This window comes from Rhinopithecus roxellana, chromosome 11, assembly GCF_007565055.1.
Source record: "Rhinopithecus roxellana isolate Shanxi Qingling chromosome 11, ASM756505v1, whole genome shotgun sequence".
Lineage (NCBI taxonomy): Eukaryota > Metazoa > Chordata > Mammalia > Primates > Cercopithecidae > Rhinopithecus > Rhinopithecus roxellana.
Window position 1 is genome coordinate 122,877,417 of NC_044559.1, and position 18,296 is coordinate 122,895,712.

General features: G+C 37.8%; 1 non-coding gene and 1 pseudogene across 1 annotated transcript; one reads left to right on the top strand and one right to left on the bottom strand.

Annotated features, from left to right (window-relative positions):
* The window catches only part of LOC115900324, a 142,796-nt pseudogene that overhangs the window by 72,385 nt on the left and 52,115 nt on the right, over positions 1 to 18,296 (top strand).
* Positions 1,928 to 2,056, bottom strand: LOC115900590. The gene has a single exon (XR_004060262.1). It is a non-coding gene; the product is annotated as a small nucleolar RNA SNORA40 (small nucleolar RNA).

Genomic DNA, 18,296 nt, shown 5'->3' on the forward strand with positions numbered 1-18,296 from the left:
TGAGAGACTTTAGGAATTACTCAAGTATGAGAATTAGCAAAATGCTCAAGTAGATGAGGGAGAAAATCACAGAGAAAAAAAATGTCTCAATAACTCAAGTGGAATCATTTAAAAATCACTAGGGCAATTCCTTGCTGGCAAGCTCAGTCGTTTTCTAGAAATGATGTCATATGATGCTACAACCTTTATTTCTAGCTTCTCATCTATAAATTACCTCTAGAATCTTAAAAAATGAAAATAAAGTTCATCTTCTAGCTTAAAGGAAAATATTTGTGTTCATGTGAGGCCGACTCTTGCTTTGACCCTTATTACATGGAATACGTGTGTCCTCTTGTGCCCTAAACAGGTGTGGCTTCATCAGGGTTCCCTTCCTTCCTTCCTTCCTCCCTCCCTCCCTCCCTCCCTCCCTTTCTTCCTTCCTTCCTTCCTTCCTTCCTTTTCTTCTTCTTCTCCTTCTCCTCCTCCTCCTCCTTCTTCTTTTTTTTTTTTTTTAACAGAGTCTCGCTCTGTCGCCCAGAAGTGCAGTGGCGTGATCTCGACTCACTGCAAACTCCGTCTCCAGGGTTCACGCCATTCTCTGGCCTCAGCCTCCCGAGTAGCTGGGACTACAGGCGCCGGCCACCACGCCCGGCTTATTTTTTGTAGTTTTAGTAGAGACAGGGTGTTTCACTGTGTTAGCCAGGATGGTCTCGATCCTTGACCTTGTGATCCGCCCACCTCGGCCTCCCAGAGTGCTGGGATTACAGGTGAGAGTCACTGCACCGGGCCTCTTTCTTTCTCCTTCCTTCCTTCCTTCCCTCCCTCCCTCCCTCCCTCCCTCCCTCCTCTCTCTCTCTCTCTCTCTCTCTCTCTCTCTCTCTCTCTTTCTTTCTTTCTTTCTTTCTTTCTTTCTTTCTTTCTTTCTTTCTTTCTATGGTGTAAAGAGGTTTTTTTTTTGTTGTTTGTTTGTTTGTTTTTTTTTTTTTTTTTTTTTTTTTTAATTGTGTATATGTAACATTAGGCAAAAGTATTTAAAGTTAATTAATTTTTATTTGAGGAATTCCATGTTGTGATTTCTTTCACTCTCCATCAGGGTCACTTTAGATCCTCTAAAGAACGGATGTCAAAATTTATCTTCAAAAGATTTATCCTCAAATTAGCCCTTTTTAATGAAACTGATGCTTATTTTAATCCGGTTGTCCTGTCAGCCCATAATTATTTTATTTTGGTTTCTGTCATCTCATTTTTACATGGATATACTGATGAAGACTTCAAAATTCACCTATGGAAAAATCAAGAATCTTTGGGGTCTAATTTCTTCAACCAACTTACTTTAGGGTCATTTTTAGTATAGGTGGATCTGCCTGGTTCTCAATTTGACACCCTAAACGATCATACTCAAGAATAGTACAGATGTGTGGAATATGCTAATACCTTTAACTCCAGACAACATGTTCTCAAGATAAAAGCTTTTAAAACCAAATGCCATCTTATGTATCAAGTCAACATAAAATTGGAATACAAAATTAATACAGCTGAGGATTTCCCTATATCCCATGCTTTTTAACTATCTATTCTACAGTCCTAGAATCAACCTTTTTAAAATTAAAAGTCAGGATCTGTCTTTGTTGCCCAGGCTGGAGTAAGTGGTGCCATCAAAGCTCAGTGCAGCCTCCAACTCCTGGAGTCAATCCTCCTGCCTCAGCCTCCCCTTCCTGAGTAGCTGCAACTACAGGCACATATCCCTATATCCAGCTAATTTTTATTTTTTTGTGGAGATAAGGTGTTACTTTCTTGCCCAAGCTGGTCTTGAACTCTTGGCTTCAAGCAATCCTCCAACCTCAGTCTCCCAAAGTGTGGAGATTGAAAGCATGAGTCACTGAGCCTAGCTTGGAACCAACCTCTCTGGTTATCAATACTCCCATTAGTTAACTGTCTCAGGTATCATGATATCCCTTCTTACATGTATCAAAACTCAAACTGAACAATCAGTTCCAGGTTGCAAAAGAGGACTTATTTTTTTGCACCTATCCATAAGTCTTTGTCCGCAAGTTAAACAAAAACATACATAAGTGCAGACATTAGGGTTTTTTTGACCGCTGAACTCCAAACATTATCTTTGCCTGTGTGACCAAGAAAACAAATTCTAGCTGGACTTTTTAGTAGCTATAGAGAATGACAACCAGCAAAGCAACTCAAAAGATAAAAAGGAATGCTCTAATTGACTCCTAATAATTACTCCTATTACCAAATGGCAGTCAGTGATTGTTTTCTCCCGTTTCTCAGTTTTTCACATGCTTTCTGATTATAATAAATTTGTGAATCAGCAGGGGAAGAAGGTAGTATGAGGAACTTAAGTATTCTTGTGACTGCCGCAGAAAACAAAATAACTGATGAGTCGAAGAAAACTAGTCTGTGTAATGGATTTTGTGGCCTTTGAAATTATTCCCAAAGTTCATAAAGTGCTTTGTTTTATTCATTTTATTTATTTATTCTAAAGATTTACTCATTAAATATTTAATCAAATTAAATAATTATATAAATAACACATAGGCTACGTAGAATGCTCTGGAGAAAAAACAAAGATAAAGAATGCATGGACTCTGCCCTCAGGGTGCTTCTGGTCTCATAAGAAAGATAAGACATATACAAAAATAACTACAATGCAAAGTAAAATATTGTGGAGAACAACTTGCATTTCTCTTACAGAGTAACTGTTATCATCAGAATGACATTTCCACCATAAACAACCATAAAAATGAAACACAGGCACTATAGGGCTGTCATACTTGAAAGAATGAAAACACATAAAGTGAGCTTCCTGATGGCTCTAGCCTTTTGCCTGGAGGCACTTTCTAGAAATAATGCAGAGATGTGCTGTCCACGCAGAGAAGAGCGATCTCACTGAGATGGGTAGTCAGAAATCAGAGTTCAAGGCTGCCAGGCGGGCTGTATGTACAGTACCAGAAGAAGTGGTGCTGAGAAGCAGCCATGGAAACATACATAGCTTTCTCCTTAAGTTCTTGGAGGAATACCAAGCAGCACACAGAGACCTCACTGAAAAACCAGGCATTTATCTGAGACCGCGGAGTGCAGCAGAAGTGCATCTATCTACTCCAGACCTGTAAGACTGACTTTTTTTCTCTTCTGTTTCTGTTTTTGTTTTTAGACGGAGTCTCGCTCTTGTTGCCCAGGCTTGAGTGCAATGGTGCGATCTTGGCTCACTGCAACCTCTGCCTCCTGGGTTCAAGTGATTCTCCTGCTTCAGCCTTCCGAGTAGCTGGGACTACAGGTGGGCACCACCATGCCCAGCAAATTTTTGTATCCAATCTCTTGACCTCGTAATCCACCCACCTTGGCCTCCCAAAGTTCTGGGATTACAGGAATGAGCCACCACGCCTAGCCAAGACTGACTTTATATCCACCTTTACAAAGCTTTTATAGACCATTGGAAAATGAAGCCCAACTGTTAGTAAACGGTCTACCAAAAAACCCAAACCATCACTCGTAAAAAAAATATTGGCTTTTGATAAAGTGATATCCACCATAATTTCATTTTAATTACTAGATGTAAAAAGTGACCAATAACTAATGAATTTTTTGAAAGTCATTAATTATAGACCCAGAAATGACAAAGGAGTTGGAATTAGCAGACAAATGTAAAGAAACTAATGAGCTTAATGACTGAACAGATGGGGAATCTCAGTAGAGAAACGGTAATTGTAGAAAATGTTTACATGGAAATTCCAGACCTTAAAACCTAAAATATCTAAAATTAACTAGTTAGTTAACCACTTAACTAATTAGTAAATTGGATACTGTGGAAACAATATCAGAAAAGCTGAGGAAATCACATTAAGAAATAACAAAAATGAAGCACATAGAATAAAAATGCTGAAATATTAAATAATGACAGTCTTAAAGACAGTGGGGAAATATCCAATGTTCTCACATACGTGTAATTGGACTCCTAGGAAGAAAGGAGAAAGAAATTGAGATAGAAAATGTATTTGAAGAAATAGCCCCAAATGTTCCAAATTTGCTGAAAATATAAACTCTTAAATCCTAAGCATTCAATAAATTACAAGCAGATTGAACATATACACAACAATAAAGAACTTGTATAACTGCCATCTCTGAAAAAAAAAATGATAAAAAGCAAACTTATTTTTCTTTTTTTTTTTTTTTCAAGACAGCCTCACTCTGTCACCCAGCCTGAGTGCAGTGGGACAATCTCGGGTCACTGCAACCTCCACCTCCTGAGTTCAAGCAATTTTTATGCCTCAGCCTCCCAAGTAGATAGGATTACAGGCATGAGCCACCATGCCCTGTTAATTGTGTGTGTGTGTGTGTGTGTGTGTGTGTGTGTGTGTGTGTGTGTGTGTATGTATTTTTAGTAGAGATGAGGTTTCACCATGTTGGCCAGGCTGGTCTCAAACTCCTGGCTTCAAGTGATCTGTCCGCCTTGGCCTCCCAGAGTGCTGGCATTACAGACCTGAACCGCTACTCTGGGTCTGAGAAAACCTTAAAAAGCAACAAAACACTAAGTATAATACACCACAAATAGAAGGAAAACATAAATAAAACGTATTGTATTTCTTACAAAAAAGACAACAATGCAAGCCAGAGACATTGAAATTCTATCTTAAAAATACTGAAAGAAAAGATAACATGTCAATCTAGAATTCTATAACCAGTGCACATTTTTTTAAAATGATGTTGAAATTAAGACATTTTAAAATAAACAAAAGTTAGAAGAATTCAACACCACAAACTTGCACTGAAAGAAATGTCAAAAAAGGTTCTTCGGACTAAAGGAGAAAAATGTCAGATGGAAATTTGGATTACACTTTGAAATAAAAGCCATGGAAGTAGGAATTACATTGGTAAAAATAAAGACATTTTCTGTTTTTAAAACTCGTTTTTAAAAATTGAACCTTAAGGCCAGGCACGGTGGCTCATGCCTGTAATTCCAGCACTTTGGAGGCCAAGGTGGGAGGATCACGAGGTCAGGAGTTCGAGATGAGCCTGGCCAACATGGCGAAACCCTGTCTCTACTAAAAATGCAAAAAATTAGCTGGGCATGGTGGCACGCACCTGTAATCCCAGCTACTAGGGAGGTTGAGGCAGGAGAATCGTTTGAACTCAGGAGGTGGAGGTTGCAGTGAGCCAAGATAGCACCATTGCACTCCAACCTGGGCGACAGAGCAATACTCTGTCTCAAAAAAAAAAAAAAAAAAAAAAAAAGTTGAACCTTATTATCATGGCTATCGTTATTCAAACCTCCTAAAGCTTTACTGGTGCAATTATCTTCATAATTGCCCACAGACTTCTTCTGTCCTTACTATTCTGCCTAGCAAATTCAAATTATGAGTGAGTCCACAGCTGAATTATACTATTCTCTTGACGCCTTCAACCATTACTTCCATGATAGTCTTTTGATGACTTACAGCAAATCTTACCAACCTTGCCTTACCCCCCACCATTAATCTAATAGGAGAACTCCTTGTAATAATAGCTTCATTCTCCTGATCAAACATTACCATTATGCTTATAGGACTTAATATATTAATCACAGCCCTTTATTCCCTTTACATACTTGTCACAACACAACGAGGAACATGTACATACTATATTAACAGTATTAAATCCTCCTTTACACAAGAAGAAAATATTTATACATCTTTCACCTATTCTTCTATTATCTCTAAACCCTAAAATTATTATAAGCTTTATACCCAGTAAATATAGTTTAGTCAAAATATTAGATTGTGGGTCTGATAATAGAAGTCTGTAACTTCTTATTTACCGAGAAAGTATGCAAGAACTGCTAACTCATGCTCCCATGCCTAACAACATGGCTTTCTCAACTTTTAAAGGATAAGAGCTATCTGTTGGTCTTAGGAACCAAAAATATTGGTGCAACTCCAAATAAAAGTAATAATCATGCATTTTTCCATTACTGTAATAACCTTAATCTCCTTAACCTTACCAATCATTATTACCTTCATCAACCCTCACAAGAAAAACTCGTACCCATATTATGTAAAAATAGCTATTGTGTGCACGTTCACCGTCTCATTCCCACAACAGTGTTTATGTATACCAACCAAGAAGCCATCACCTCAAACTGACATTGAATAACAATTCAAACCCTTAAACTCTCATTAAGCTTCAAACTAGACTACTTCTCCATGGTGTTTATTCCAGTAGCACTATCCGTCACCTGATCTGTTATAGAATTCTCAATATGATATATAAAGTCAGATCCTAACATTAGCCAGTTTTTCAAATATTTACTTATCTTCCTCACCACAATATTAATTCTAGTTACCGCCAACAACCTTTTTCAACTTTGTATCAGATGAGAAGGTGTATGAATTATGTCTTTTTTACTACTCGGCTGATGACATGGCCGAGAAGATGCTAATACAACAGTCCTCCAAGCAATCCTACATAATTGCATTGGTGATATTGGCATCATTTTAGCCATAGCATGATTCTTCTCATCCTCTAATACATGAGAACCTCAAAAAAATATTTATCCTAAATCCTATCCCATATTTTCTTCCATTAATTGGCCTTCTCTTAGCAGCAACAGGAAAATCAGCTCAACTTGGTCTCCACCCCTGACTTCCTTCCACCATGGAAGGCCTAACCCCATTCTCAGCCCTACTCCACTCCAGCACTATAGTTGTGGCCAAAGTTTTCCTGCTTATCCACTTCCATCCATTAATAGAGAATAACATGTTAATCCAAAACCTTACACTATGTTTAGGAGCTATCACCACCTTATTTATAGCAATCTGTGCTTTAACACAAAATGACATAAAAAAAATTGTAGCACTATCCACCTCAAGTCAACTAGCCTTATAATAGTCACAATCAGCATTAATCAGCTACATCTAGCATTCCTACACATCTGCACCCATGCCTTTTTCAAAACTATATTATTTATATGTTCAGGATCCACCATCCGCAACCTCAGTGATGAACAAGACATCTGAAAAACAGGAGGACTATTTAAGACTTTACCCCTTAGTTCAGCCTCCCTTATTATTGGCAGCCTAGCACTTATGCCCTTCCTCACAGGCTTTTGCTCTAAAGATCTCATCATCAAAAGCACGAACATGTCATATACCAACGCCTGAGCCCTCACTATTACTCTCATTGCCACTTCTCTAACAAGTTTCTACAGTATCCAAATTATTTCCTTTGCCCTAATAGGACAACCCTGCTTCCCAACCCTAATCAACATTAATGAAAATAACCTTTCCCTAATAAATCCAATTATAATGCCTTATAATCGGCAGTATATTCGCTGGATTTCTAGTCACCAATAGCATTATCCCTACTTCATCTCCCCAAACAACAATACCACTTCATCTAAAACTTACAGCCTTAAGCATAGCCATCCTAGGACTCTTACTGGCAATGGAACTTAGTTTTATAACTAATACTCTTAAAATAAAATACCCATTACAAATATTCAACTTCTCTAATATACTAGGATTTTACCCAATCACAATTCACCGTACAACCCACCGTAAGGTATATACAAAATGAAATAAAATATACAACAACAGTGGAATAAAGGATGAGGGAGCAGAGAAAGTATGTTGTTGTAGATCTCTCATCTAATATGTGAAGTGGTATGTAATATTGCTGTTTTGACAGAGACTGTGTGTATTGTGAATGATGATAATCAAGATAAGACAGAATACACACGCACACACCACTTATTAATCCTAAAGAAGCAAGGAAAAGAAGCAAAGGGAAACAAATAATAGATGGACCAAATAGTGGGAGAAATGACAGGATGTAAACCCAATTACATCAATAATTAATTTAAATGCAAATGGATGAAACACTCTAATTTAAAGTACAAATTGTCTGACTAGAAAACATCCATACAAGATTCACTATATGCTTTTAATAGGAGATTTATTTTACATATAAGAACACAACTAGGTTAAAAGTACAATGATGGAAAAAGATATACCATGCAAACTTTAATCATAAAACAGCTGGAGTGGGTAGAAAGTGTATGCTTCAAGGCATGGAGTATTTGAAGAACATTTCATAATGATAAAAAGTTCAATTCTTTGGCTGGGCATGGTAGCTCACACCTGTAATCCCAGTAGTTTGGGAGGCCAAGGTGGACGGATCACGAGGTCAGGAGATCGAAACCATCTTGGCTAACATGGTGAAACCCCATCTCTACTAAAAATACAAAAAAATTAGCCGGGCGTGGTGGCAGGTGCCTGTAGTCCCAGCTACTTGGGAGGCTGAGGCAGGAGAAGGGCATGAACCCAGGAGATGGCTTGCAGTGAGCCGAGATCGTGCCACTGCACTCCAAGCTGGGAGACAGAGTGAGACTCCATCTCAAAAAAAAAAAAAGTTCAATTTTTCAAGGAGACATATATGCCCACTTTATAAAAGAAACTCAAGATATGTAAAACAAAAACTGAGATAATTAAGGAGAAATAGACAAATCTGCAATTATAACTGGAGATATTAACACTTCTGTTTCAATTATTAATAGAAACAGTAAACCAAAAGTAAAATAAAAAATGGTAAGGATATAGAAGATCTGATCAACACCCTCAGTACACTTGACCTAATATAGCAGTTCATCAGCCAGCCGCAGAATACACATGTTCTTCAGGTACACATGGAATACTTAAAAAAGTGCACCATATGATGAGACATGTCTCATTAATTTAAGACTACTGACATGACACAGAGTGTATTTTCCAAACATAAGAGAAGTAAAGTAGAAATTAAAAGCAGAAAGATATTTGTAGAATCCCAAATATTTTTGACTTTTGAAAATCAAAAATCAATGTTTTTTTTTTCTTTTTTTTTTGAGATGGAGTCTCACTTTGTTGCCCAGGCTGGAATGCAGTGGCGTGATCTCTGCTCACTGCAAGCTTCACCTCCCAGGTTCACACCATTCTCCTGCCTCAACCTCTCGAGTTGCTGGGACTACAGGTGCCTGCCACCACCCCTGGCTAATGTTTTGTATTTTTTTATGAGAGACAGGATTTCACTCTGTTAGCCAGGTTGGTCTCAATCTCCTGACCTCGTGATCCACCTGCCTTGGCCTCCCAAAGTGCTGGGATTACAGGAGTGAGCCACCACGCCTGGCCCAAAAATCACATTTTTAAGCAACCCAGGGATCAAAGAGGAAATCACATGGGAAGTTAGAAATTAATTAATTAATTTATTTATTTATTTATTTTATTTTGAGATGGAGTCTCACTCTGTCGCCCAGGCTGGAGTGCAGTGGTGCAATCTCGACTCATGCGAACTCCACCTCCCAAGTTCATGCTCATGACCTTCTCCTGCCTCAGCCTCCCAAGTAGATGGGACTACAGGCGCCTGCCACCACTCCTGGCTAATTTTTTTGTATTTTTAGTAGAGGCAGGGTTTCACCGTGTTAGCCAGGATGGTCTCCATCTCCTGACCTTGTAATCTGCCAGCCTTGGCCTCCCAAAGTGCTGGGATTACAGGCGTGAGCCACCGCTCCTGGCTTAGAAATTTATTTAAAACAAATGACAATGAAAACACAGCCTATCAAAATGTGTGAGATTCATTCTCACACTCTTCAAGATTGTCAAATTAAGAAATGCCATCACAGCAGCTGGGCGCTGTCATGAGGGCAAATCATGAGGTCAGGAGATTGAGACCATCCCAGCTAACATGGTGAAACCCCATCCCTACTAAAAAATACAAAAAATTAGCCAGGCATGGTGGTGGGCGCCTGTAGTCCCAGTACTTGGGAGGCTGAGGCAGGAGAAAGGTGTGAACCCAGGAGGCAGAGCTTGCAGTGAGCTAAGACTGTGCCACTGCATTCCAGCCTGGGTGACAGAGTGAGACTACATCTCAAAAAAAAAGAAAAAAAAAGAAAGAAAGAAATGCCATCGCAGCAATAATCCAATCCAGCATGCTGTTAGGAAAACATCATCTAAAGATAAAGCCAAGGGCATTATTGTGAAATATTTTATTAAGACTTCAAAAAGAATCAAGTAGGTACCTCAAAGAGAAAAGAAAGTTCCTGTAAGGTTCTGATGTGTATGTCTCAAATATATTCTTTATTATGCATTAGGACATCTAATAATCTCAATGACATTGTCCCATAGCTGTTTTATAGGAAGCCCTATATAAAAAGTGGTTAATGTTGAGACAGATGAGTAGGGCTTTTATATAAAGAAATCAAGTACAAAGAGATTTACAGGAATCCCACAAGATTTTTAAGAGAGTAGTACTGGCAAAGCTGCTACCAGTTTTTGAGGAAAAAGCCAGGATAAAATTAAAAAGGTGGCTGGGCGCGGTGGCTCATACTAGTAATCCTTGCAATTTGGGAGGCCGAGGAGGGCAGATCACAAGGTCAGGACTTCAAGACCGGCCTGACCAATATGGTGAAACCCCATCTCTACTAAAAATACAAAAATTAGCTGGGCATGGTGGTGCACATCTATAATCCCAGCTACTCGGGAGGCTGAGGAAGGAGAATCGCTTGAACCTGGGAGCTGGAGGTTGCTGTGAGCTGAGATCGCACCACTGCACTTTAGCCTGGGTGACAGAGTGATAGAGTGAGACTCTGTCTCAAAAAAAAAAAAAAAAAAAAAAAAGATGTTTATGGAATCCTGAAGAAACTGCTTAGCTATAAACACCAGCTGGATGACACACAGGAAGGAACCAAGAATCCAGAGGGTGGATCTGAGAACAATAGTGACTTTTTCTAATTAAGCTCTAGCCAAGGAACTGGCAGCATGTGCCTGCATGCATTTCAGAATTGCTATGGCCCAATGAGTTTGAAGTGCCTCTTGTTTCTCTGCTCTTCAAATAGGACATCTACAGTGGTTATGCTCTGCTGATCTTACCCTCGTACATTGGGTGCCTAAGAAGTAGGTAATATCTTTAGCTCATAGATCTTCTGATTGGAGAAGCTGTGTTTGTGGAAACTCACCTGCACATTATTTTAGATAATGAGATTCACAAATGTGGGCTTGATAAATTGATCATAATCAAGATTGAAACTTGCACTTATCAGAAAACATTACTTTAAAAAGGTATAACCAGCCCTCAAATTGGAAGAAAGCATTTACAATAAATACATATGACATAGAATTTGTACCTGGAATACATAAAGAATTCCCATAATTCAATTATACAAGGGCAAATAACAATTTAAAAAATTAGGTCAAAGTTTTAAACAGACACTTTACTAAAGAATATTAATTATCAATTTGTGCGTGAAAAGAGCTCAACTTCTTTTGTCATCAGGGAAATGAGAATTATAACTGTGGTAACTTACCTTCCCACCAGACAGCTAAAGTTAAAAGGACTGACACCAGGCTGGGCATGGTGGCTTATGCCTGTAATCCCAGCACTTTGGGAGACCAAGGTGGGCGGATCACCTGCGATAGCGAGTTTGAGACCAGCCTGAACAACATGGAGAAACCCCATCTCTACTAAAAATACAAAATTAGCCAGGCGTGGTGGCGCATGCCTGTAATCGCAGCTATTCAGGAGTCTGAGGCAGGAGAATCGCTTGAACCTGGGTGGCAGAGGTTTCGGTGAGCCGAGATCGCACCATTGCACTCCAGCCTGGGCAACAAGAATGAAACTCCATCTCAAAAAAAAAAAAAAAAAAAAAAAAAAAAAAAAAAAAAAAAAAAAAAAAGACTGACACCAATGATTGAAGAGGTAGGCAGCTGGATCTCTCATACATTATTCATTGGAGTATAAAAGGTTTTAAACACTTCTGCAAATATGGCAGTATTTATCCATGAGAAATGAAAATGTACGTTCATAAAAAGATTGTTCATAGTAGCTTTCTTCTAATAGCTAAAAAACTGACAATAATAAATTGTCATCCATGAGTGAACAAAATTATGTTGTACTCATCCAATGGAATACAACTAAGCATTAAAAATAATAAATGATTGATAAGTGATAAAACATGGTTTACTCTCAAATATAGTTTAAGTGAAAGAAACTACAGTATTAAAGAAGACACTATAATACTGAATGATTCTTTTTATATGAAGTTGTAGAAATAGCAAAAATAATCTGTAGTCAAAGACATCGGAGCAGTATTTGCATTTGGCAAGGAGTGGTAGTGAGGATTGACTGTCCAAGGGCCATAGGGAATTTTCTGGGATAATGCACATACTCTGTATCTCTATTTCAGGTGTATGCATTTCTTAGCACACATTAAAGTACATTATTGAGAACTGTGCATTTTACTACACATAAAGTTGCTCTTAAGTAAAAACATTAAAAAGGGAAAAAAAGTGGTCAAGAATTTAACACACAATGTGTTAGGATAGTTATGAGGGGATCGCTTCTCGGCCTTTTGGCTAAGATCAAGTGAGAGTTATGAGGGGAAAAAAAGATTATGGTCATTCTGTGAAGTAGATATTGTGGATATCTTAGAAAAGGTGATATTCCTTCTGGCCCTTAAAAATTATAAGGGATTCTGGACCACAGACATTGTGGGAAAGAAATTCCAGTAAGATGTATGCATAAGAGGCTGGGCGCGGTGGCTCACGCCTGTAATCCCAGCACTTTGGGAGGCCAAGGCGGGCAGATCACGAGGTCAGGAGATCGAGACCAACCTGGCTAATATGGTGAAACCCCATCTCTACTAAAAATACAAAAAAAAAAAAAAAAAATAGTTGGGCATGGTGGCGGGCGCCTGTAGTCCCAGCTACTCCGGAGGCTGAGGCAGGAGAACAGTGTGAACCCAGGAGGTGGAGCTTGCAGCAAGCCGAGACAGTGCCACTGCACTCCAGCCTGGTTGACAGAGCGAAACTCTGTCTCAAATAAATTAATAAATAATAAATAAATAAATAAATAGATGTATGCATAACAGTAAGCAAAGGTATAATTACAGAAGTATGTGGGATATTCAATGAACAGCAATTAATTTCTTTTAGCTGATGAGTAAAAAGAATGATAAAGCCAGATGGTTGAGGAATTCAAAGGGAAGAAGATTGGATTTTATTCTATAGGTAATGGAGGGACACAAATGATCTGCACAAGTGAGTGAAATGATCAGAACTATGGTTTTGAAGGTATAATACAAATGACAATGTGAATGAGTAAGAGAAAGAGAAGAAATTGTGAGGCTCTTAAAATATTCCATCTAGATAAAATGAATACAATTGCCGTAGGAAAAGAAAGGAGGGATCAAATCAAGGAACAAAACATTCTGAGTGGAAATCAGAAAAACTCAGCACATGTGGACCAAAACAGCAAAGAAAGAGTAGGGCTAAATAATGATGTAAGTTTTCAAGTTATAATTGCCCAGTAGAGTGTTGGCAACATAAATAAAATTTCTTGGGTCTATTTCTGAATTTGCCTTCAGTAACAAATTGTTTAAATAATATTTTTTTAAAAATATAGTAATAGTTTCATTTGTGTCATGCTTGAAACAGACTAAAAGAGTGTCTGGAGTTTAATGAAGACCAGTTGTATGTTTAGGCAGAGGTTCTCCTGGTTTCCTTATAAGAAAGAAACTGTCTAAATTTCCACAACCTGCTTTCACCCCAATCAAATATGCTTCCTATGCTACTTTCATTCATTTTCAATAATACTCTGCTTCCATTAGAAATAAAAATACCTCCTAGAAGGTGTCACATACACATCCATTACTATTTTAGTCTGAATCAGTGTCTTGAAAAATAACTTGGTGGTCATCTGTCAGGCCACAGAGTCATGAGATGGAGATCAGGTAAGTTTCAAAGAAACAGGGGTAGGGGGAAAAGCATCACTCTATAGATCCCTGAGGTGAGGAGTCTGGGAAGCCAGGATGAAGTGGTGTCATGAGGACACAGGCTCCCTGAACCAAATGCAATAAAGGGAAGGAAGAAGAAAAAAGCAGAGGGAGGCAAAGATGTGGGAGAATAATTTCTATCCATTTCATAACTGTAAGACCAAACAGTGACACAAAACAAATAGCAAAATCTCCAGTAGCTGTAGCATAGGCAAGCACGTTCAGTGTCAGACAATGAAAGAGGATGAGGAATTGTCTTTGTTCAGGCTGTGGTAACAAAATACCTTAAACTGGGTAATTTATAAACATTAGAACAGTTCTGGAGGCTGGGAAGTTCAAGATCAAGGCATCAGCAGATTTGGTGTCTGGTGAGGACCCTTCCCTCATAGATGGTGCATTCCATGTGTCCTCACATGGTGGAAGATGCAAGGCAGCTCTCTGGGGCCTACTTCACAAGGGCATTAATCCCATTCGCAGGATGGTGTCCTCATGGCCTAATCAACCCCAAAGGCCCCACCTTCTAATATCATCACCTTGGTGATTAGATTTTAACATACAATTTTGAGGGAACACAAACATTCAGATAAGGAATTGGCCTTGTGCCAGCACCATCACTTCCATTCAGGCAAGCTGTGAAACAGAGGACTCAAGATGTGTGGTAATCACTGGTATCTTCAGGTTTCTTCCTCTCCCATCAATCACTATCAAAACCAACTTTGACACTCAGGTACAGAAAAATGATTAACCCCTGAAAATGTTACTTGGTTTCTGTATAAAGTATAATAGAGTAGCTCAATGGCTTTCACCTTTTTGGTCCAAAGTAAAAGATGCATTTTACAATGTCCTTATAAGCACAGGTATATAAAACAGACAAAACTGATACTGAATTATATTCAATTCTATTCTATTTCATCCCATCTCCTCTTATTCCATCCATTCCACTGCACTCTACTCTACTCTACTCCATTTCATTCCATTCTAATTTGTTCTACTTTATTTCATTAAAAAATTTTGGTCTCAACCTATGCATTGATGTCATGGCTCAATAAAAGATTGAGAATGACAATTTGAAAAGCACAAACATGTTGTGTCAGAGTTCAGGCTGTTTGTGCAGGTGTGAATTCCTCTATATGTGTCTATATTTAACATGTAAATGTACCCCTAACTCTGTACCCCGGACATGTACATTTTGCTGTCCTCAGTCCTATTATATGTAATACCCTTTTTATAACTAATAGGTTGAATCACTCTTTTACTCTCCTGGAAAAAATCAATTGCTAATGTAACACACAATACTCACATAGTTTTAAGCAACTATTTTACTAATATAAAATCAAAGATGAATAAAGAGAAACACTTTATGATAAAAATATGGATTTCATGCCCAGGCACAACCACACTAAAAGATGTACCAGTTTTTTCTGTTTTTTTTTGTTTGTTTGTTTTTTGTTTTTTTTTCTTTTTGTGGAGAACAGGGTCTTGTTACGTTGCCCAGGCAGATCTGGAACTCCTGGGCTCAAGTGATCCCCCTACCTCTGCTTCCCTAAGTACTGGGATTACAGGTGTGAGCTACTGCACCGAGCCACACTAGAAGATGTTATAAAGTGATCCCGTTCACACCTATGCATACAGTCACCATGAAATTGACCACTCCAAATTTAGATGACTGTAGAGGTGTTGTGTTGGAGGCTCACATACTACAGTTGTGATGTCAACAGTGACCCGACTTTCCAAAATGTTGAACAGTTCTTGGTAAAGTTCTGATCAAAACAAATCTGTATTCAGGTCTATCTTCACTCAAGTAAGCTTTGCATCATTAGTAAATTTATTACATATTAAAATCCTGCAAATGTTATCTGTATTTATGTATAAAACAGATTTAGGTTTTAGGCTCAGAAAAATAGATAACTGGTTAAATGAATATCCAGAAACACCCTAAAGTTGTGTGGGGCTCTCTCACTCACTGCAGAGGATTTAACATCCTTGGCGTCTGTTCTCAAATGCATCCTCTCCCAATCTGTGTGAAAATCAAAACTGTCCTATAATTTTCTAACAGCATCATCTTTTTTGAAAACACAATTCTAGAGTAAGGCAGCCCTGCCATTTATCAATTGTTTGACTTTGGGCAAGCTGTTCAACCTAAGTCCCAAATGTCCTCATCAATAAAATTGAGATAATATAAAGAACTATTTGACGGTGTTTTATTGAAGATTAAGTTAAGTCTGATATAATAGGACAGAGCCTAGAAACACAGTGAGGAGTGTAATAGTTATAATCTTAATAATTGTTATTTTAGAGGGTCTCTACATTACTGCTGTAATAAAAATGATAATAATAATAATTGAACTTTAAAATATACTCATTCTCTGGCATACAATTGTTCTTCTAGTACAAAAATAATCAAATAGTGTACAAAGATTTTCACACAAATGTAATTGCTACAGCATTATTTAAAACAAGAGAAAATGTAAAATACTCCAAAATGTTCAACAATAGAAGTTGTTCAAATATATGATGAAAATATAACATGATTGGACACTAAAACCCATAAGAACAATCTGAGAAAATGTTTAAAGATAATGCATAGGTAAGTACAAATTGCAAAATGGCATATACAGAATAATTCAAGATTTATTAAATATGTATATAGTACATGCATACACAAGTATTTATAAAAGTCTTGAAAAAGGTAGGCCAACCTGTTAATAATGTTTTTCCATGAATGATTATATGATAGGCCATATTTTAAATGATTGCCATCATTTAGTCAATGAGAAGTCTGAATTAACTTTTCAACAGAAAATAATGTTTAAATGGGTATACATCTATATATCTCTGCTTTTGTTATTTTTTACAGAAAGCAAACAGTAAACAATCTTGTCTTTTTTAGTAGCACTGTTACTAAAAACACCAGGGGTTCGGTCTAGGTCCTGCTGCTCACTGCACAGAAAGCCAATTACTGAGATGCCAAGTACTGTCAAGGAAGAAGGCTTTAATCAGGTGTCATAGCCAAGAATATGGAAACTCAGTCCCACATCCATCTCCCCTGACTGACTAAAATCAGGGATTTATATTGCAGGCAAGAAATGTAACAATGTGTAAGGAAACAAGATCTTGGGAGGGATAAGGAACCCATCATGGTAAATGAGGGGTCCTGCATCAGTGCCGTGATCTGGTTTCAGTTCTTTAATACTTTTTGTGAGAGACCTGAAGGTGGTTTCCTGAGGAAGGAACTCAGATGAAACAAATATGAGTTTCAAGCTTCTTAAGATCAGAAGGGTCAATTTCTATGTTTATCAAAAATAACATCCTATGGGGCAATTGGGTCAGTTTCAGTATTACCATCCCGGTAAACAAAAATGATTACTCTTACAGCAAAATCTCAAGTCACTCAACAGATTAAAGATCTTGGCCGGTTTGGCAATGAGTGAGGTGGGTGAGAAAAACCATCGGTTGTTTACTGTCATGCTTTTAGGTAATCATCCAGACTATTGATGCAAAAAACCCATGTCCTGTGGAGAATACAGTGCATGTTCTTTATTCCCTAAGCAAATCTCTAGCCCTTCTGCTTCAGTGAGCACTGGTCAGATTCCTTCTGGTGTTCAACTACTGGTCTTCACCACATGTGACATATTACAAAAGTCCATGTCATGAAACCCTCTGGGCTACCATAATGAGGAATTGACAAAGAAGAAAAACATTGCAAAGTGCAATGGCAGCAATAATAACCATTGAATCTGCTTGCCTTTTCATTTTTTTAGTATGTGTACAAACATGCACAACAATAACATTACTAAATATTGGTGAGAACCAACATTTGAAATTTACGTAAGTATTGAGCTTGGTGAAAGCTGAGTCTAAAAATTGATGATACATGAAGAAAGATAATAAATAATTGCTTAAGAGCCATTTTCAGCTACATTTCTGGAAGGTTTTAAGTTTTCTTTTATGAGCAGTCATACCAGAAATGTGGTTTTCTTCCTAAGCCAACTCTTATTCTGTTTGGTCTCTAAGTCCCTGAGGTGCACACTTGAAGATGGGGAAGGAGCTTTAAATAAGCCAAGATTTTATGAATATAAAAAATTAAATCTAGGCTATTTCTAAATATAATTTATTACTTTCCAATACATAAAGTAATTTATTTAAAAAATCAGTTTAAAGTCATAAATATGGAGCTTTTGAGTCACTTGTGTGATGCAACAAAATATATAATTAGAGGGTGGCTTCTAATATTCACTTGAGCTAATTTTGCCAATTAAAGCTAAAAGCATGAGAACAGGTCAAAAACATTGGTCCTTTGAATTCTTTTTGGAACAAAAGTCCTGTGTACCTCTCCTGTTCTAGAAGAGAATGCTTGTTTTGTGATAACTCCATGTTTCTGGTTTACCTTTTTAACTAATAAGGAGATAATTTCTTTTTTCAGTTACTCATTTCCTCTTACATAATGCAGTTCTGCAGTTTAAATGCTAATTGGCCATTTTGGCTGAGGAATTCCTACTTAAAACGTTTGCCATTTAATCCCAAAGTG